Source organism: Peromyscus leucopus, chromosome 3, assembly GCF_004664715.2.
Source record: "Peromyscus leucopus breed LL Stock chromosome 3, UCI_PerLeu_2.1, whole genome shotgun sequence".
NCBI lineage: Eukaryota > Metazoa > Chordata > Mammalia > Rodentia > Cricetidae > Peromyscus > Peromyscus leucopus.
Genome location: NC_051065.1, coordinates 106,347,897 through 106,369,679, shown reverse-complemented (window position 1 = coordinate 106,369,679; position 21,783 = coordinate 106,347,897). Strand labels below are relative to the sequence as shown.

Below are 21,783 nucleotides of genomic sequence, written 5' to 3'. Positions count from 1 at the left end.
AATAGTTGTAACAAAATATACTGGGGGTAAAAAGGATCCCATTCACGATTCAGCCAGAGATGAGAAGTTCCTGGGAGTAAACTAGGCAAGGAAACACACACCGCTCTTACCTGGAAAAAAATTCAGGGTTACTTAGCAAACAGAGAGACGGGGCCTGGGGTAGAGAGACACCCGTTTTCCAGCAAGGAAACTAATCCTGAGTTATCTTATCAGATATTAAAGCTAAAATCTTTTGAACATTGAATTCCGGATATGGATCCAAGAACAGAAGAGGAAATGTGTGTGTCAGTCCGAAGCACACACATTAACACGTGAAAAGATGACCTTTCAAGTCTGCTAAGGAAGTCCTAGGCGTTTTTCCAATAAACCACTTGGACTAGGGCTTGGGGTGCAGCGGTGGATGAGCTCTTGCCCAGCTCCTGTGAGGTCCTGGGTTCCAGACCCAGCACTGAAGCAGGCAAAACTGGGCAATGGCCAGCCCTTGAAATGAAATGAAGTTAGATTCCTGTTTCTTGTTCTGATGGATTAAAGATTCAACAGCGCAACACGAAACCACAAAAACACTCAGAGTGATTTCTCTGGAAATTTATATAAGCTGGGAGGGAAGAGAGCTTATTAAGCACAAGCCCAAAGGTTGAAACAATCAGGTGAAAGGTGAGTGATCTGTTTAGAAAAACAGTACACATTTCTCTGTATCGATAAACACAAACACATCTCTGCACTAAAAATGGACTCTGTCAGAGGTGAAAGGATGGCTCAGTGGTTAAGATCACTGGCTTAGAGGACAAGGGTTCAATTCCCAGCACCCACACAGCCACTCACAACCATCTGTAACTCCAGTTCCAAGGGATCTGATGCCCTCTTCTGGCCTCCATGGGCACTGTACATACATGCAGGCAAACACACACATAAAAATAAACAATTAATTATAAACAAAACAAAACAAACAAAAACAAAGGACTCCACCTAGAAGCCCTTGCTGCAGCCCCCTGGCATCAGAAGATACAACTTGCTGTGTCCATTTAGCCCTGAGGATTCATCTGGTAGGTGAGAACAAAGCCAGAGTCCCAGACTTAATGGGCTTCACAGTCCTTTGGCTCTGGATGTCCCCAGAGGCCACCTCTTAAAGGTCCCTAGATTGGTGCTGGTGGGAGGCAGGATTGCCTTTCAAAGGCTGAGCCTGACAAGAGGTCTTCAGGTCCTCAGAGACACGCCCTGGAAAGGGACTTCTATAGCATGGGCAGTGTTGCTCCACCAAGTGCTATCACCATGATGTGCAGCCCTCCCTCAAGGCAATAGGGCCAGCTGGCCATGGACTGAGACCTCTGAAAACGTGAGCCAAAACAAACCCTTCTTTCTAGCCAACTGTCTTGGAGTCTGCCATATAATGCAAGGCTGACTATAGAGTTGACATCTAGACAGCCTACAACAAATCTATAGACTGCCCATTGGAAGCCTGGCACAAGTGAGGGCCTGGGGAGGAAGCTTGGTGGGCAAAGTACTGCTACACAGTACTTTGGAATTTGGATCCCCAGCACTCAGGTCAATGTTTAGTGGGCCTGGAGGCCTGCCTGTAATTCCAGCGCTCAGAAGGCAAATACAGGGGACCCTTGGAGCAAGCTGGCTAGCTAGACCTCCTGAATCAGTGAGCTCAAGATTTGGTGAGAGATCCTGCTTCAGTGTATGATGTGGAGAGCAACCATGTAAGCTGGGCAATGGTCAACTGGCACTTCAATATACACACACATGAACATGCACATACATACCACACACACATACAAGTGCAAACACACACATGAAAGTGAGCCAGGAATGGAGCTCATCCCTATAATCCGAGCACTCGGATAGCTGAGTTGGGAGGACTGCTTTGAGTTTCAGGCCAGCCTGGGTGACAGGGTGAAATCCTGCTTCAAAACACCAAAACCACCAATGCAAACAAAACCCCCCCGACAAATGTACACACAGCAATGAAGACACTACCAATGTCACTGCAGATGGTGGGAAGTGGCAATTAATCTAGAGACTTTTCTGAAGTCTTCTGGAATCTTCTCTGGGACCTGACATGGATCCTTTTCAGGAGACTCTTTCTTCTCTGTACTTTAAAAAACAAACAAACAAGCCGGACGGTGGTGGCGCACGCCTTTAATCCCAGCACTCGGGAGGCAGAGCCAGGCGGATCTCTGAGTTCGAGGCCAGCCTGGGCTACCAAGTGAGTTCCAGGAAAGGCGCAAAGCTACACAGAGAAACCCTGTCTCGAAAAACCAAAAAACAAACAAACAAGCAAACAAAAAAACCAAACCTCTTCAGCATTCCTTCATCATCTGAGTCAATTTTCTTTTGCTTGTACTATCAAAGAAATGCTGTTAAATCTTTTTTTTTTTTTTTTTAACTTTTTTTTTACGGGACAATACTCAACAGTGCTGTGAAGGAACATTCCTAAATACAGGGATTGGGGGGCATGAGTAAGCTGTCTACATTTGAACAGATTATTTAAAGTTAGCTAGAAAAGTATTGGCTCTCTACTTAGGGAGAGATAGACAATTTTCTTTTAAGTATATATATTTAAACAGAGAATTGATTTGGAGAGTGTGGTTAAACACATAATACAGGGGGTTCAAGAATATGGGAAGAATTGTTACCTCGACAAAGGAAATAATGGCTGGGAGATGCTGCTCCCAGCAAAGGACAGCCCCTAGGAGGGTGTGTGTGGTTCAGGGTGCCCAGGGGATGAGAGACAGGGGTGCTGGGAAGAGGTCTGGAGAAAAGAGAAGCAGCAAGCTGAGCCTGAGACCAAATCCTTGAAGGGCTGGGGACAGCCAAGTAGGCAGAGGTTCAGGATGGTCATGCCTTGGGGATACATTCCCCTGAAGAGACCTTGGCCTCTGGCCAGGCTAGATGGAGGCAGTGGCTAGGGATACAGGCTCTGTTGCCAGGCTCCCAAGAATCAATCCAACTTTCTTTCCAGCCCTGTGTCCCCAGGTACATATCCACCAGTGAGCCACTAGCCACCGCTCAGCTTCCTTCTGCACAAAATGAGATATGAATAACCTGGGGCTGGCATTTAGGCATTGGATCCAAGATAGAAGACACACAAAGCCATGTGTCTCAACTCCCTCCCTCTAGGGTAGTGCTTCTCAGCCTGTGGGTTGCGACCCCTTTTGGGGGGGTGTCACATATCAGATATCCTGCATATCAGGCATTTACACTACAATTCATAACAGTAGCAAAATTCCAGTTATGAAGTAGTGATGGAATCATTTTATGGTTGGGGTCAGCACAGCATTAGGAAGGTTGAGAACCATGGCTGTAGGGTTTCCCACTCTGTCCCCACGCTCCCTGGGGAGTCATCTGAGTGACTTCTCCCTTGTCCTTTCACAGCTAAAGGGTGGTGGCTCATAACTTGCCATCCTGGCACCTCACTACGTCTCAACTCCTCACCTGCCATCTGTGCCCGGATCGTCTGCAGCCCCTTCTCAGGGCCTCCTTCTGGTTCTACTGGACCTTCGACTGACCCCAGTTCCATGTGCGCCTTCTCTGCATCTAACAGAGCTCTGCAGTGTTTTCTTCAGTGGTTTCTTCTCAGGGGTGTCAACCCCTATCTAGAGGCTGAAAATCACCCCAGCCCCAGCATGACCTCTGATCTCTGGGAAGATGACTATGTCTTTGGGCTGATCTTCACGGCACTAGCTATCTTGAGCAAGATTCATGGCACCCTTGCATGGGAGACTATACCCAATCCCACTTCCCTTCCCATCCTGCCATGAGCATAGGGGGGCCTAGCCCTCAGTGGCCTGGAAACTGACAGGAAACTCTTGATGATCGCTGTCCTGAAGCTAATGGCCTTTGCCATCTTAGTGAGAATAGCTGGGACGACCCACTAGAGACCCTCAACAAGATAGGGCCTTCTTGACATTCTCTCACGAAGGCAGGTGGGGCTAGGCAGGGTCATTTTAGACCATGACCAGAGGTTCCAGCCACTCCCACCTGAGCCCCCCTCCCAGCTCGGTAATTCCACCCCAGCTGCATCTAGTCTCAGGTGATATTAAGGAAATAGAGAGTGGAAGGTCAGCTGGCAAGAGCGTCTGCGCAGCTGTGGGAAAGTCCTCATCCATGTTGAGTTGGAACATTCTGGTGGGACACTGTTTGGGGTCACACATGTTCCTGTCCATAGGTGTGGTGACCTCGTCGCTTCTCCAGGTAGACTTGGGTACCCCGCCATTTTGCTCAGTTGTCAATATCCTATCTGGAGGTGTAGATGTCTTTACAGCTTCAGGAAACGATAACGGAGCAGAAGTATACAGAAGGTGTCCCAGTAAGTGAGGGCCCAAACATTCCTAATGGAGGAGATTCTCAGATCCACGGCCTTGTCCCCCAGCCTTTCTGCTTCCTCCTCCATTCTCTGTCTCCTTCCATCTATCTTCTCCTCTTTCTAGTCACCTTCCCCTCCCCCCTTCCTTCAGTTCTTCCCATTTCCTTCCTCCTTTCCTTCCTCTCTACTTCCCACCTTCTCATCTTCTCTTTCCTGGGAGTCAGGGACGCGGGGCTCTGAAAAAAGCTATGGTTTAGCGCTAAGACTGTTAGCAGACATCTTAGCGCAGTCTCCCCCGCTCAGACCTCGCAGGGTGGTGCTTACGAAACATGGTAAAGTTTCCATGTTGCAAATGAGAAATATTGCCCAACAGCCCCTCAGAGGTTCCCCCAGCCAAGTGTGGGGAGCAAGCCAGCGGTTTCATGCTTTCTTACTCCCCCGACACCCACGTTACACTCCATCACCGCCTTAGGGACCCAATAAGAGCCTTCTGAGAAGTGGTAAGTGACACTCTGGGATGCCCGGGAGCCCCATGTGCATTCTTGTGTATGGTTGCTTTTTGGCAAGGAGTGCCTTACAGATTGCCATGAGCAGCAGGAAGCGCCCATCCTTCACAGAAGAACCGCAAGGACATGGGTCCAGGGTCCAGAGGCTCAGACGCTGAATTCTCCAGGCCACCAGGAAGCTGGCAGGACAGGGTGGGCTCAATAACTTCTCCACAAGTCAGGAGGAGAGCACAGGACACCAAACAGCAGGGGCAGCCGCTGGCTCTCGCTGTTCAAATCTGAGGAACCAGAAAAGAGACCCGAGAAAACGTCAAGTTGAGAGGAGAGAGCGGGAACGCTCAACCGTGGCAACATGGAGAAACTCTCGGGTATGCACTCCGAGGGAAGCCACCTACAGCCTAACAAAATGTGAGCCCCAGAGAGCTGCAAAGCACTTTCAGACTAATTCTACAAAGTGGGTATTAACAAGAAACTAAGGTTGAATGGGAGATGATATGGTGATACAGAAATAAAGAGGGATTCGGAATGACTTCAAACTTACAGGAAAAAAAGTAGGTGCATGAGTAGTGTAAAGGGCTATTTACTCTTACCCAGAATCACTTACTGTTCAGACTTCTGCTGCACTTTCTGTATACTCTGCCCGCACATACATTCAAGCACACATATGCACACACATGAAAACACTCACACATGTATACATACACGTACACATGCAAGCATACACGTGTAGTCAACACAGTACATACAGTAGCCGCCCCCACACACACCATTTTCTGTTTCACTCTCCAGTTTCAATGACCTGCAACCAAATGTAGTCTGAAAATATTAAATGGAACATTCCAGAAATAAACAATTCTGGTTAAGTTTCAAACTGCATGCTGTTCTGAGTAGCGTGATAAAATCTCTCGCTGTCCGATTATTCCCATTGGGTACATGATTACCTCTTTGGCTACTGGTCCACAGTCCATGCTACCCACTCTTTAGTCACTGTGATGGCCGGCCTTAAATGTCAACTAGAGTGAAAGACACTTAGAAATTTGGTAAAGAGCAATGTTAGGCATGACTGGGATGCTCACTGGTCAACGAATGAGTGGGTCACTGAATGTGAGTGGCACCATGGGCGGGGATCTCCATGGAACACAGAGTTGAAGGGAAGCATGGGCTGGCACTTCTTGAGACAGGTGTGTGTGTGTTGGTGTTGCTATTGCCTGTGGACTCAGAGGTCTGCAGGCTTTTCCACACCAGCGACTCCCCAGGGAGCTCCCTGGCCTCCAGCCTCAGACAGGGCTGCTTTCATGGGCCTCTCTCATTCTAACAGCTCCAGTCTCCTGGACTGAACAGCTGTGGGTCTCGCCAGCTTTCCAGATTGCAGAGGACCATGGCGATCCCATAAGCCAAGCCAACGGACCCCTGTGGTAATTATTAATACATTCTGTGGTTCTTGTTCTCTAGGGAACCCCGGCCAGCCTATCACCTGGTGTCAACAAGGTTATCCGACTACCCATCTCGGCATCAGGGTCTTGTCTGGTGTGGCCTTTCTCCTGCAGCCCAGCACTGAGCCTCGAGGCTGTGGCATATAACTCACTCCATCTCAGCGCAAGGGCCAGCCTCCTCTCTTGCCACCCTCAGGAAACAGTATAATGTGGTGTTTTCAGAGGGAGAGCAAGACCATGTATGTGTACATTTTGTTACAGTACACTGATGCTTATTATAGTCAACTTCTCACTATTTTTTTGTTTTGTTTTTTGGTTTTTCGAGACAGGGTTTCTCTGTGTAGCTTTGTGCCTTTCCTGGAACTCACTTGGTAGCCCAGGCTGGCCTCGAACTCACGGAGATCTGCCTGCCTCTGCCTCCCAAGTGCTGGGATTAAAGGCATGTGCCACCACTGCCCGGCTTTTTAAATTTTTTGTTTTTTGTTTTTTGTTTTTTTTTGAGACAGAATTTCTCTGTGTAGCTTTGCGCCTTTCCTGAAACTCGCTTTGTAGCCCAGGCTGGCCTCAAACTCACAGAGATTTGCCTGTCTCTGCCTCCCGAGTGCTGGGATCAAAGGCATGCGCTACCACCATCCGGCAACTTCTCACTGTTTTAATTGATAAACTGTTTCATAGCTACATACAGGAAAGAATAATATCCAATCTGCATCAGTCTTACTGTGCTTGGAGCAATCCATTGCAGATCGATTTGTAGGGCACTAACATTTCTGAGGGATCCAGCTCCTTTCTTTGGTCTGATGGAGCAGTTCTTGCTTGATTTTTCAATTCAGACTATTTGTTCCAGGATGGATGCTCAGAAGCATGTCCGGCTTGAGAACATCTTATCTATAGGTCCAGAAGGTCCAGTCCCTTCTCACCGGGATGCTAACAGTGACTCGGCATCAAAATGTTGGGATGGGCTGTTTTCAAGAGTTCCCGAACCAAGAGCTCTGCCTCGTGTGCATCCTCCTCCTTCCTGGTCTCCCTCTCTGCCACCCCCTGCTAATTAAAGTGACACCAGTGTCCACACAATGTCCCAGACTGAGCGTCACTTGTTTCCCCTCCCTCTGAGAAAGCAACACTCCTTAAGGAAGGAGAAGAGGCGAGACCAGGGAGAAGACAGCCTTTTGGAAGATGGGGGGAGGTATTCCTAAGATTCCTGGGCCCGCCAGATGTTCTGGGGGAACATACCCAGTTATGTGCAACACTCTCCTGGGCTGGAGACAGCATGCCAGTGGTTACCAGTCCTTAGCTAACCATGAATATTCATCATTAAGGTTAGTACAGCTGTAGTCAATTTTGAGTTTTCCCCTGAGAGTTCAGCTCAGCTCAGCTCAGCTTATTTTTTCTGACAGGTAGTTATAAGCCAAATGTATATTTTCAGAGCCTGGTGGAATTGGAGGCGCAGATGAGGGGCAGTGGCTGAAATGCAGGCTGTATATGTGTGGCTCCTGGTGCTTCACAGAATCCCTGTGGTTAACAGGGGAGATGGGAGTGAGGCTGGAAGCCAGAGGTTTGGCGCCACACCCCAGTGTGGGTGTGGCAGGTACCCAGTGTGGGTGTGGCCTTGTGTCCACCCTGCCCTCACCCCCCACCTGTGGTATTTCCCCCGCCCCCCCATGCCGGAAGATGCTGAGGAAAGGGTGTTAACTGGTGAGCCCACAGTGAGCACACAGGTGGAGAATGAGAGAAAATCTCCCAAGCTTTGCACATCACCCTTGGCAGTCTTATGGCAACTGGCTTGGAACCTACTGGAGGGACTCCCTGGGTGATGTTTCTGAGAACACTTCATCTCCCTGGGTCCTGGGATGTCATGCACATCTCTGCCTAGGTGAGCCAGTGTTTAAAAAATGCAGATGAACGCACCCCAACTTAAGATGAGATTCTGTCCTAACAAAGACTCCAAAAGTGCATTCCACACAACCAACCTGGATTTCATATTTATTTTTCACATTTATTTATTTAGAGTGTTTGTCACAAGTGGAAAGCAGAGGACAACTTTCAGGAGTCAGTTCTCTCCTTTCGTGCAGGTTCTGGGAGTTGAACTCAGGTCATAAGGCTTGGTAACAATCCTGTTTAGCGACTGAGCCATCTCACCTGTATGATTCCACATTTATTTCTAAATCATTTCTATGTCACAGGGAACAGGATTTGGCTCCCTTCCTTTTGTCTTACGGTTGTTTTTTTATTAATAATTATTAATTAATCATACCAAGTAATATGATTTATTAATATGATCAAGAATTATGATTATTAATATTTTGAGTTTACTGAACAACTTAAAAAATAATTTTATGTGATTTTTATGTGTATGAATGTTTTGCCCGCATGGATCTGTGCACCGTGTTGTGTAGTGCCTATGGGGGCCAGAAGAGGGCGTCATATCCCCTGGAACTGGAGTTGTAGATGGCTGTGATAGGCTGGGAACCAAAACCAGGTCTTCTGGAAGAACAGCAAGCTCTCTTAACCACTAAGCCACCGCTCCTGCCCCTACTGGACACATCTTATTAGCTTTAGTAGTTTCCACATGCCCAAGGCCCTGGGTTCGAACCCTAGCTCTGGAAGGAAAAAAAAAAGCATTCATCTGCAAAAATGATCCTTATTTTTACTGTTAATATTTATAGCTTTGATAGTTTCTAGCCATATCATTGGCTAGGATCTCTGATACACTTTGAAATAGTCATAGATTAGACAAGAATTTTTATTCTATTCCAGAAAACATGTGACTCCTTTGAATGCTAGCCAACCCCTAAGCTGTTTTACAAGGCAAGACCTTTGCGGCATTGAGATTGTTTCATCCTCCTGGCAACGCTGGAGATCAAGCTGCAGCGTGAGCCAAGGTTAAGGAAGCTGGAGCAAGGTGAGCAAGATAAGGGGACCGTCCACAGCTACAAGACAGAGCTGGGCTTAAGTCTAGAGCTGTCTATACCGTTGATGTGCACTGTTCTGACATCCTCCCATCGTTCAGTGACCTCCAAGCCCCTGCACGATTGGTACAAAACTTAGAATACACGCCCACATGTTTTATTTCTGTGGGGAGAAAGCACGCTGAATACTTAATGGCCTGAGTATTTCCCTGGACGTGCTTATCCCTAGTGGTCCTAGGCAGGTTTTCTATCACGTGACAAAAAAGCCTGACATGGGAACCTGAAGGGAGAGGACACCATGGCTTCTACAGTCAGAAGTTTGAGTCTACCATCACTTGGCTCCACTTTCTGGGTCTGGCGTGAGGTGAGTCCATCCTGGCAGAAGGGCGATGTGGATGGAAGCCGCTCACTTCATGGCAGTCAGGGAAGGACAGAGAGGCCAGGGCAAGATATAACCCAAGGGCATGCCCCCAGTGACCTACTTCCTGCCCCTCAGCCCTGCCTCCTAGAATTTCTACCACCTCCCAAAATAGCATCACCAGCTGAGGACCCAGGCTTCAACACTTGGGCCCATGGGGACTCTTCATGCACAGCCAGAATATGACTCTTCTAATAAAATTCTTTGTTTCATACACACAATTGTGTTGATGAAACCCTTACTGAGCATCTATTGAGGCATCTGTTTCTCACTGCATCTAATAATGGGGTACACCGGTCAATTTTGTAATGACTGACGTCACGTTCTTTAGAGGTCGTTAATTTTATGGCAGTGGATTATTTTCATATTCCGCTACATTTGTTTTCCTGGGAGGTGAGATTTCTCAGGTTCTGCATTATTTACGTTTTAAGTTTCTTGAGTCCTTGGCAGTTCTTTTAAAAAATTATTTTTGCTTTGAGATATTTAAATATCCCTATTCTTTTGTGTGGTAAGTCAGGTAAATCTTCTTTTCCACGTTTTTCCTTCCGGCCTCCTTTGCATGACAACCCTGACATGTCACCAAGACTCTTATCCCCCCTCCTCCCCCGCTTTAGTGACCATGGAAGCCATGGGGAGACCTGGAGTAGTGGCAGGGGCTGTGGAGAGTCCTGGTTTCCCAGACAGGAGAGGCTGAGCCACTTGCAGTCTGTGTGAACCTGATAAGTCTGCCTCCCTGTGCGGGTCCTTCTCCCTTTTCCCAGAGAATGACAGGCTCCAAACGGGCGCCCCCAGATCACTCACGTCATTATCTCGAGCCTGGCTGGTTCTCAACCCCAGGCCTGCGGGGAGACAGAGGGCCTTTGAGCTCAGACTGGCACGCAGGAGGGTCCGAGTCCCGGGCTACCAGAGAGTCAAAGAGAGAATGCTTTGAAGAGTCCCCGCCCTTCCCGAGGCCAAGGCTCGGCTCCTGTCATCTGTCAGGGACTCAGCTGTGGCGGCATGGGGGGATTCTTGCCAGCTGCTTGTGTGTGCTTTCTCCTTTCCTTTCCCCCTCTGTCCGTTTCCTCCACGGCCCCTTGTATAAGCTCACTGGAGCTACAGAAAGAGGCATTGTTTGGTCTGGAGCCAACACAAACTCTAGCTTGCTCTGAAGCCTCTGTCCCCACTTCAGACTTGACCACCAGCGATCAAGCTGAGCATGGGAATCACTCTCGAGGGACGGACCCTCAGCCTCTGGCTCTGAGATGCTGGTCCCCACCCTAGCCACTGCTGTGCTGAGATAGCCCAATCTCACAAAAGGGGGATGGGGGCTCAGCACTGAAATTCCTCCCACGTGCCCACTCTATACCCCAAATGCCACATACAGAAGCATTTATTCCTGCCCTCCAGGCTGTCCCCCACCCCCTAGTCCTCACTTTCCACCCCTTCTCTGTCCTGCCTCAGACCCCTCCCCCCAACACTCAGAGAAGACTTCCTACTACCCAGCTAGGGCCACACTAGTTCATGGCTCACTGTGCGTGGCTCCCTAGGAATGCTGCTGCGTGGGTCTCCGCTCCCACTCACCCTCATTTATGGGTAGGAAGAAGTCTACTGGTATGGACAAAGTGGGGATGGCCATGTGACCTCTTACGTCACATGAGGTTTTCTCCCAAACCTCAGCCTCAGGGCCACCAAGTTCCATGGCCATCTTCCCATTCCAGGGAACCCCTGGGGAAAGTGAGTATGGGGGGCAGGAAGGAGGCACGGGCCAGAGCAGGGCACAAAGCAATGTGTGAGTGGTTATGCAGGTGGCCGGGGGAACAGGAGAGTGGGCCATGGGGAAAGGGACGGGGGCCACAGCTGCATTGCAGGGAGAAGGCTAAGCTGGGGGGCTCAGATGTCTTCCGTGTGCTTGAGTAGTCAGTGATGGAGATGTTGAAACGGGTCTACTTGAGGATAGCTTTTGGAGGCAGAGCTAGCAAGAACAGTGGAGAAAATACCAAAATGGCCTGTGGGTTCCGGGCCTGTTACTGAGCTGGGAAAGGAGGAGGAACAGGCTTGGTGTGACCAGAAGAATCTCTGGAAGAAGGTGGGTGTCTTAGGACAACAACTGCTGCCATGAAACACCAGGACCAAAGCAACTTGGGGAGGAAAGGGCTTATCTGACTTACACGGCCACATCACTGTTCGTCACCACAGGAAGTCAGGACAGGAACTCACACAGGGCAGGAAGCTGGAGGCAGGAGCTGATGCCGAAGCCATGGAGGAGTGCTGCTTACTGGCTTGCTCCTTATGACTTGCTCAGCCTGCTTTCCTGTAGAACATAGAACCGCCTGTCCAGGGGTGGTCCCACCCACCATGGGCTGGGCTCTCCCCCATCAATCACTAATTAAGAAAGTGCCTTACAGCTGGATCTTATGGAGGCATTTTCTCAATTGAGGTTCCCTTCTTTCAAGTGACTCTAGCTTGTGTCGAGTTGACAGAAAACTGGCCAGCACAGTAGGCTTGGGTGGGTGGAATTTTGGAATTCATCTCCACCATAGATGCTTCCCCAGACCTGGAAGAGGATGGAAGACGTGGGCATGTGTGCATGGCTGACATCCTGTCCCTCAGTCCTGGCTTCCTGGGTGACTCCAGCCAGGCTCAGTGACTCTTCCCCTTCGGTGCCCTCGGGAGGTCAGAGACGCGATCCTGCCGCAGGGACGGTGTGCAGCCCTGACCACTGAACGGCTTGCAGCCCCTGAAGTGCAGCCCTGCGGAGACTACTGACCACACCTGCAGTCTCACACACCGCCTCTTGCCTCTTTCTCACAGAGAGCCCACTTTAGAAAACGCTCATCCTGAGACTGCTTAGCCCACCAGACAGTCTGCAGGTGCCGCACAGAGGGCTAGCTCCTTTACAGGCACCACCCTCCAAGCAGCCTCTACCTGCGGGTGGGGCGGGGGTGAGTGGGGTGGGGGTCTATAAGCGGGCAGGTTCTGCTGCCACAGCCTAGGAAGTAGGGGACAGGCTTGTTCTGACCGTGTGCCTACCAGGGCCCCACTCTGATCAGACCAGGCTCCCACCCAGGCAGGCTCTGTCGTCAGGTGTCCCTGGGTCCTGGCTGTGTCATGGCCTCGGCCCTCGCTTGCCTGCCAGAATACTCCTGCTCTGCAACCTGTCCCTCTGTGCGAGTCTCCTGACACGTCCTCAGATTGACTTCATGCATTTTCATCAGGTCTGAGGCAATGTCCTCCTCACAGTATCATATCAGCCGGTACATGATGTCATCAAGCCTTGAACCCAGTGATATCATCCTCGATCTCTTAGTGAAGGTGGGGCCAGGCCAGGAGTGGCCATTATAAACTTACTTCATAATTACCAAATATTTAGGGGTGACCCTCTGGGACCCTACAGTGACTCCCCTGCTTATGCTTGTACCTGTTAACACTTCTGGGCACCCCTTCCCTGCAGCTACGCATCTGCAGTCTTCTGGTGGGCAGCTTGCTCTTCCTTCGTACCTTCCATATTTATTAATGGGAACTGCTCAGTGGGATGAGTTAAACGTCAATAATTAAGCCCCGCACCAGCCAGCAGGGCACAGAGGAAGAGCAAAGGCTGCCCAGTCACTGTTTAACCGTTACCTCTCTCTGCCCATGACCTGACCTGTGGTTACCTTTGCCCTTGCTGGCTCTGCCCCATCTCTGCTGCTGAGGTCAGCAGCTTGGCTTAGGCCTTACAGGACCTTCATTCAGCACAGCTTCCCCAGAAGCAACATCCAGCTCCTCTCCTTCTAAGCCTCTTCACTCTCTGTCCTTCCCAAGAGGAAACCTCGCCTCAGAACTCCCTTTCTAGCACCCAGGCCCCCGCTGTCCCCCCAGACACACACCACAGGCTCACGCATGTGCACACACTTGTTTACAGACACACATTCATACATATATACAAACATGCACCCACATACATGCATTTATTCATAGATATACACATACACACATATACACATACTCACATATGTATTTATGCATGCATAAATAGCCATGCACACACTCACATATACATATAGAAACATATAGATGTATGTAGACACACATAGATTTATTCATTGCCACATGCATGCATACATACATGTGTGCTTTTAGGCATATATAGACATACATGCACAGATACACACATAACTGAATCCCAGATGTTTGCTTCTGGTATTAAAAGCTGGCAGTGACACCTGGTCCTCTGCCGCTCCCTTGGTGCTCAGTGCAGCTGAAAGGACAGGTAGTGTGGTTGGCCTGCTCCCCCAGGAAACCCCTCCTGTTCCCTTAGGTGTGTATCCTGGGAGTGGCGTGTCTGGAGTTCTTGGCCTATTCTCTGTACTACCACAACATCCCAAAGGGTCTGCCTGCCCTCCCCTCCACCCAGCGGCTCTCTCCTCCATCCAGAGAGGTGGCCAGCTTCAGATATCTGCCAACCATAAGTGAGGCTGCTTGCACCCTGATAGAGTTTGTGTTTGGCCAAGATTCAGTGGGATTCTAACTGTCTCCAAGGCCCGTCTGTGCACTTGTAAAATGCAACTTTAGCAAGATGAAACATGGTCAGTTTACCAAGAACCTTGCCCTCTGTGTCTGCTCACCCTCAACGATGTTTCACTAGGTCCCTCCTCCTCCACCTCTAGGTGACGTCTGACCACCTGGCTGGGCTCCGGCACGACCAGAATCCCCCTTATGCCTGAAGTCTCTTCGTCATTTTCCCTCTGCTGACTTGTGCCTTCAGAGTGGAGACATTGCAATGTCTCTTCCCGGTGTTGTGGTCCCTGTCCCTACGGCAGTGTCCTTGTAATAGGCCTGGCAGAAAGAAGATACTCTAAAGAGATACGTGTGTCTCTCCATCTGACGACTGAAACAGCGTGCTCCCGTAAAATGGGGATTTCCACCGGAATCTCATGCTGGCAGAAGGGAAGGGGAACTTGTCTGCCAGAAAGAGATTTCACCCACGGTTCTAACAGCCTGTCAGTGACATTACAGGATGAGACTGAAGCCTAGGCAGTCATCAATCAATGGTGGGCGGGACCAAACCTGCTTAGATGTGCATATCCTTGGCCCTCTAAACTTTGATCTTACTTCAGGACCTGGAAGATGGACTTGAGAGGGTTCCAGCTCTGGATCTGAGTTCTCTTTCTAATAGGACCACGTTAAATAAATCTCCTTTTCCATCATTCCACATTTATTTATTTATCTTTTGATTTTTTGAGAAAGAGTTTCTTTGTGTAGGCCCTGGCTGTCCTGAAACTTAATCTGTAGACCAGGCTGGCCTCGAACTCACAGAGATTGTCTGCAGCTCAAGGCCTGGTGCCCAGCTCTTGGGATGCCAGTCATGACCTTGGAACTTTGATTGCATTCTCTGGTGTACATCCCACCAAAAGCCCGTGTTCTAAAGGCTTGGCTCCAGCTTGGTGGCACAATTAGGGGATGTTAGAAACTAAGTGACACAGCCTCGTGGCAAGTCCGAGGGACTCTCGGGGAGAGCCCTCGAAGGGATCAAGGGACCCTGGAATCTCCCCCTCTTTCATTTCCTGGCAGAGGTCAGAGCTTTTGCTGTGCAGCCACCCCTTGCCATGATGAGCTGTTTTGCAATGAGACCGACCGATCATGACCAGAAACCTCTGAGATCAAGAGCCAAGATAAACCCGTTATCGGTTGATTATCCAGGGTGTAGAGGAAGTCAACAGACTCTCTGGACTCATCTGAAGAGCCTGAAAATTGTCCATGAAGGCAGACGCTGCCACCAAGCCAGATGATGGATTCTATCACATTACTTGATGTAAGTTTCAGGTGGGTTTTTTTTTTTTAATCTTCTTGGTTCAACTATGTTGTACATGTCCGCAATTTTTATCTATTTCTTCTAAATTTTATAATGTATTAATATACAGCTTTCCAAAATAACCACTAATAGAATCTAATAGAATCACTAATAGAAATCACTGGGTTTCTGTAAAGTCTCCTAACAAAGAGAAGCCCAGCCCTGGATGGTCCCATTGCTGGATTTCACAGACAAGCTATCAACAATATTCCTAAAATGATTCTGTGGAGGGAGCCTTCCTTTGACAAGGCTTTATTTACCCTGTTACCGAAACCTGACAAGGCCATAACAAAACAAGAAAACTGCAGACCTATACACATGGCACTGGGGACACTGGCCCCCCACATGCTCAAGGTTTAAATTGAGAGAATAGCCCCCTATTTCTCACCCTAAGCAAAAATAAACTCAAAATGGAACAGAGACATTAATGTGAGTTCATAGGGTCTAAAACTACCAGGAAAAACAGAGGGGAAAGACATCAAAATATTGGCACAGCAACTGTTTTCTGAGGAGGGCTTCAAAAGCACAGAAAACAGAAATAAGACCTGACAAATCGGATTACAGCAATTAAACAGTTTCTTCAAATCCGAGGAAATAATCAACAAAGAGACGGTCCATTTAAAGAGAGCAGATCTTTGCCAGATACTCATAGGATAGAACACGGATGTCCAGAATATATAAAGAACTACAAAAAGTCGACAGCAACAAAAAAGCAGGTAAGTCAATTAAAAGTGGGTAAATTGCCAGGTGTGGTGTAATCCCAGCTCAGGAGGCTGGGGCAAGAAGACTGTGAGTTCTAGGCCAGCCTAAGCTACATAGTGAAGTTGTGTCACATGCATACGCACAGACAGATGCACATATAGAGAGAGGGGGTTCTGAAAATATGAAATCCAGGCGGCCAGAATATGCAAACATGCTCAATATCACCAGCCATCAGGAAAACAAATCAAAATTGCAATGGGATTCTAGACCAAAAGGAATCTTCCCTTACATCATTGACAGGAATGTAAATCAGAACATAGCTTTTATGGACAATCATATGAAAAGTCCTCAAAAGACTAAAAATAAAGCCATCATATGATCTGGCTCTCCCACTTCTGGATATTTATCCAGAGGAAATGAAGTCAGCATACAAAAGAGATGCCTTTGTATCCATGTGTATTGCTGCTCTACTCACATAGCTAAGTTACAGAGTAAGCAGAGCCACCTGCACACAGACGAATAAAAGTGAAAGTATGACCCTTCTTAGTTAGGGTTTCTATTGCTGTGAAGAGACACCATGACCATGGTAACTCTTATAAAGGAAAACATTTAATTGGGGCTGGCTTACAGTTTCAGAGGTTGAGTCCATTATCGCCATGGCAGGAAGCATGGCAGCATGCAGGCGGACAAGGAACTGAGAGTTCTACATCTTGGTCTGAAGGCAATAGGAAGTGAACTCTGTGTGCCACGCTGGGCATAGCTTCAGCACATATCTGAGACCTCCAAGCTCACTTCCACAGTGACACACTTCCTCCAAGGCCACACCCACTCCAACCAGCTCACACCTCTTAATAGTGCCACTCCCTATGGGCCAAGCATTCAAACCCATGAGTCTATGGGGGCCATTCCTATTCAAACCACCACAGGCATATTTAGACAACGGAGTATTGTCCAGTGTTATGGTTTGAATATTGTCTTAGTTTGCTTTCTATGGCTGTGACAAAAACTGACCAACAGCAACTTGGAGATGAAAGAGTTTGTTTCCCTCTTCAGTTCGGGTAAGAGTTCATCCCCTAGGGAAATCAAGGCAGGAACCTGAAGGCTTGCTCAGCCTGCTGATGGAATTCAGGACCACCTGTCCAGAGATGGCACAGCCCACAGTAGGCTAGATCCTCCTACATCAGTCAGTAACAAAAAAAAAAAAAAAAAAAAATGCCCCGCAGACCTGCCTGCTGGCAAATCTGGAGGGGGCATTTTCTCAGTCCAGGCTCTGTCTTCCCAGATGAGCTTAGCTCGAGTCAAGCTGACAAACACGCAAACCCACCCAGCACAAATATGAACCATCTCCACAGGAGCATGCTTTAAGCACATTATTTCCATCTGGTGGCACTTTCTTGAGGCGTTGTAAGAACTCTGGGACCTAGCTGGAGGAAGTGGGTTGCCCGAGTGTGCCTTGAACGGTCACACCATGTCTTCCATCCCTTCCTCTGCCCACTGTGATTTGGGCTGCTCGGTCATGCCTTCCCCTCCATGATGGTTTGAACCCTCTGCCACTAGGAGCCAAAAAGAGCCTTTCATCAGTTAGTTTCTTCTCATTTTTTTTTTTGGGCGGGGGGAGCTGAGGATCGAACCCAGGGCCTTGCGCTTGCTAGGCAAGTGCTCTACCACTGAGCTAAATCCCCAACCCCATAGTTTCTTCTCTTAAGCATTCTGGCCCTGAGGAGCAACCAGTGCTCGGGTCATAAACAAGAATATAACATTCACTTGCAGGAAAAGCATGGAATGAGGAAAGAACATAGTAAGCAAAATAAGCCAGATACAAAGACAAGTTTGGTGTGTTTCCTGTAGCGTGGGGAGACGTGTGCATGAGCAGAATTACTAGCAGTTCTGGGGTAGGGGGGTCAGCTGGAGAAGAGGTAGATGGACATGGTCAATGTAGGATATATGAATATACAGAACCATCACAGCTAATCCTTCCCCCAGAAGAAGAACAGTCTAGGCCATGAAAAGACAGCCCACAGAGTGGGGGAACCCTGTAATTTATGTATCTAGCAAGGGGTTATAGAAACATCTCCCACAGGGCCTGGAGAGAGAGCTCGGTGGTTAAGATGGCTAAGAACCTATACTGCTCTTGCAGAGGACCTGAGCTTGGTTCCCAGAACCCTCAGTGGGTGGCCCAATCACTCACAGCAACAGCTCCAGATCTGATGGGCTCCTCTGGCACCACATGTAGTGGGCATACATAAACGCAGCCAAATGCTCATTGAAAGATTTGCTGAAGTCTACAGTTGGAAAAGTGGTTTATACAATAAATGTTATGTTTTTGGTTATTAGACCAGCATTTGAGACAACACACACACACACACACACACACACACACACACACACACACACACCCCAAATGACCAACAACCAGTTGTTTCCAGAACTGATCCCTATCAACACTTCATGTAAACCATTAACCTTGATTCCCCAAAGCTGATTTCCCAAACCCCAGCACAAAACCAGGCTAAGATCCCAACAGTCTTTGACTCAAGAAGGGCAACTAGGGTGTGGGTAAGAAAGGAGCCCCTTGGAGGTGGGCACTCTGTCCCCCAAAGACTGCTCACCCAGGCATCCCAGGCTGCCATCCTGGACACTTTCTGGAATGGTCACAGATCCCCCAGGGCAGTTGAAGCCCTGGGCTCCCTCTCCATGCCCTATTGGCTTCCTCAGGTGTAGGCTCTTGGTCGCACACGCAGAAGCCAAAGGAGGCAGGTAGAGGGTGGGTGGGCTCCTCCTGGAGCTTACTTAGGTACACACGCAATGGGCGTGGCCATGAGCAGGACTCAGGCAGAATGTAGCCCATGTGGACCTTAGGTAAGCACCCCTCAACTCCAGGATGAATTGAGGGCCACCCGTGCTGGCTGCAAGCTGATTTGGGGTTCACAGTGGTAAGGATACTGGCATTTCATGCCATACTCAAAATAAGCTACTTGACCTTATTTTCTTCTGTGAAACTCAGTGTTGGTAAAAGCCCAGGTCCACGGCTGAAGAGAAGGCTCAGCAGTTAAGAGCACCTGTTTTGGTTCTGCTGTGGTACTTACCTGTTAGAACACACCCCGAGGGGGTCATTGGATGACAGCTGGTCTCCACCTCCACACATCTTTCTACAGAGTACAGGTGGGTTCTGGGGAAGGAGGGTGATGAACAGGGATGCCATGTAACACCCCCCACCCCCAAACTCAGTGGGATCAGGGTGGGTTGGTCATTGCTTCTTTTGAACTTGGGTAAAGCTTAATGACCAGAATACAGTGGAAGAGCCTGACCCTGTTCTGAGCCGTCCCAGGTCACCACTGTGCACTTCTCCCTCGGGTAGCCAGAGACACTCGGGGTTGGAATACAGCCGCAAGGAAGCCATGTTAATTCATGCCATGAAGCCACATGGTGAGGTCCCATGGAGGGGTCGTGACCTTCATGCCAGCTGCCCAAAGTGAATGAAGACCTGTCTGCTCACAAGGTTCCTGCAGCTTTCAATCTTCCAGGATCCTCAGGCGCCAATGGACACGTGAGTGCACTCAGCTGCAGCAGACACAGTCAGCCAGCTTCCTGGGAGGCCAGTGGCCCCTTGGGTGTTCTTGAGAGGGTCCGATGGGTTAAGCTAACAACCACTAATGCCTACAGGGGCCACAGGGGCCACCTTTGGTGTGCATTCCGGTTGAGGCTCTGACCACAGCACCTCAGAATTCATCTTACACTTTTAACTGGGTTCTTTACAGAGGCCACTGGTAGGGATCAGAGAGACACCTGATGCAGAGCTTCCTGCCCGCTGCAGGGCTCTCTGACACTGGAGTTCAGGCCCTCAGGACAAAGAGCAGACTGCGGGCAGTTTTCCGTGTGCAGCAGCTGCACAAGAAACAAAACCCCAGCTCTGGGGAAGCTCCGGCTTCTGACAGCCCCAGCCTCAAGTTTGACCAAGCCTGAAAAGGTTACCCTAGCAACACGGAACAGCCAGAAACAGACCATTTGATGGCTCCTCTCTCCTTGGCCCCATCTTTCACCCTATTTACAAACCCACACTCAGCCAATCAGGGCCCAAATGCTTCTCAATAAATTGGGCCATTCCGAGGATTGAAGCCATTTTTGCCTGTTAACACAAGGGCGGCAACTTCAGATCCTGCCTCTTGGCTTTGCCAGTCCCCTGCTGGTTTCTGCTTCCAGAGTCTTCAGAGAGGGACTCACTGGCTTCCTGCACCAGAGGCTTCAGCCCAGGGCAAGGGGCTCACTGGAGCCAGCCTCTGGGATTCAACTACCAGCCTCAGGCAGGGGGACTCATTCCTGTCCCGGCAACCAGAGACTTGCTGGGGACAGGAGACTGACTTCTGCCACTCCCATCAGTGACCTGCTGGTGTGTTCTCTGAGGAACTGCTTGCAGCTGGCACCCTGACGCCTGCCAAGAACATAGGGGTGTGTAACATCAGCAACCTCTCAGGGAGGCACCCTAAAACCTGCCCTGGGCTTGGAGCTGGTACTCACTGAATCTCAGCTGGCATCCTGTTGGCACCAAGGGTCTTAGAAATTTTGCCATGCTGTCTGCCCACTCCATTCTTGGAGGGAGGGTAGACAAGGACCCAGCTAGACATCAGAGGCAGTCCCCACCACCGACTGCTTCACCGTGAAGGTAAAATACACATTTCCAGTCCTGATCCAATCCAACTGGTGTCCTTAGAAGAGGGGATAAAGTCACTCACAACCCTGTGATTCACAAATGTCCTGCTCCCCATTACTTGCATCTATTTCCAGTCAGGCAGGACTTTATTGCTTCCTTTCTTCAGAGTTCTTTGGATTTCATTTACTTTTTTCTTTCTCAAGGGGAAAGGTGAGAACACTAAGTCGAGTACATCTCTCCGATTCTAGTGTAAGCATTTAATGCTATCATTTCCCGCCTCTAACAAGCCATAAAGTTGAATATGGTTTCATTTGGTTGCGTTTAAAAGACTGAAAATTTCCTTTTTAATGTTTTGCTTGGGCCAGAGAGTAATGGGACAGTGTGTCATGGGGCTAAAGAGATGCTTCAGTAGGAAGAGCACTGGTTGCTCTTGCAGAGAGCTGGGGTTCAATTTGCAGCACCCACATGGTGACTCACTACGGTCTATAACTCAGGGGATCTGATGCCCTCTTCTGGCCTCTGCAGTCACTGCATGCATGTGGAGGGCAGACATACACACAGACAAACACCCATACACATAAAATAAAACAAAAGCGGGGGAAGAAAATGTGTTATTTATTTCTCAAATGTATGTGAATCTTCCAAGGACCTAATAATTTCAGATTTCTGAGTTAGCTCTGCCATGGTGATCAGGCAGACTCTGTGTGAATAAAGTCCTTTTAAATGGGCCAGGTGTGGTGGTGAATGCCTTTAGTCCCAGGACTTGGGAGGCAGAGGCAGGTGGCTCTGTATGAGTTCCAGGTCAGCCTGGTCTACAAATAAAGTGCCAAGCCTGAATACCCAAGTTCAGTCTTTGGGATCCATGTGATAGAGAGGAGAACTCACGCCCATGAGTTGTCTTCTGATTCCACACATGTACCACATGTACAGGGCCACACTCCCACCCATGTCCACTAAAGAAGAAAAGAAATGTAACAAGATGTAGAAGAATATAGAAAGAAAAGGAAACAAACTTACTGCTGGGTCCCTGAAGTCCAGGCGTCTTGTGG

The 21,783-nt window shown here is 49.0% G+C and overlaps 1 long non-coding RNA gene across 1 annotated transcript; it reads left to right on the top strand.

Moving 5' to 3' along the window:
• Positions 1 to 15,033: 15,033 nt before the first annotated feature.
• LOC119087643 lies at positions 15,034 to 21,224 on the top strand. The gene is made up of 3 exons (XR_005091133.1): positions 15,034 to 15,345; positions 19,091 to 19,248; positions 19,445 to 21,224. It is a non-coding gene; the product is annotated as an uncharacterized LOC119087643 (long non-coding RNA).
• Positions 21,225 to 21,783: the final 559 nt, after the last annotated feature.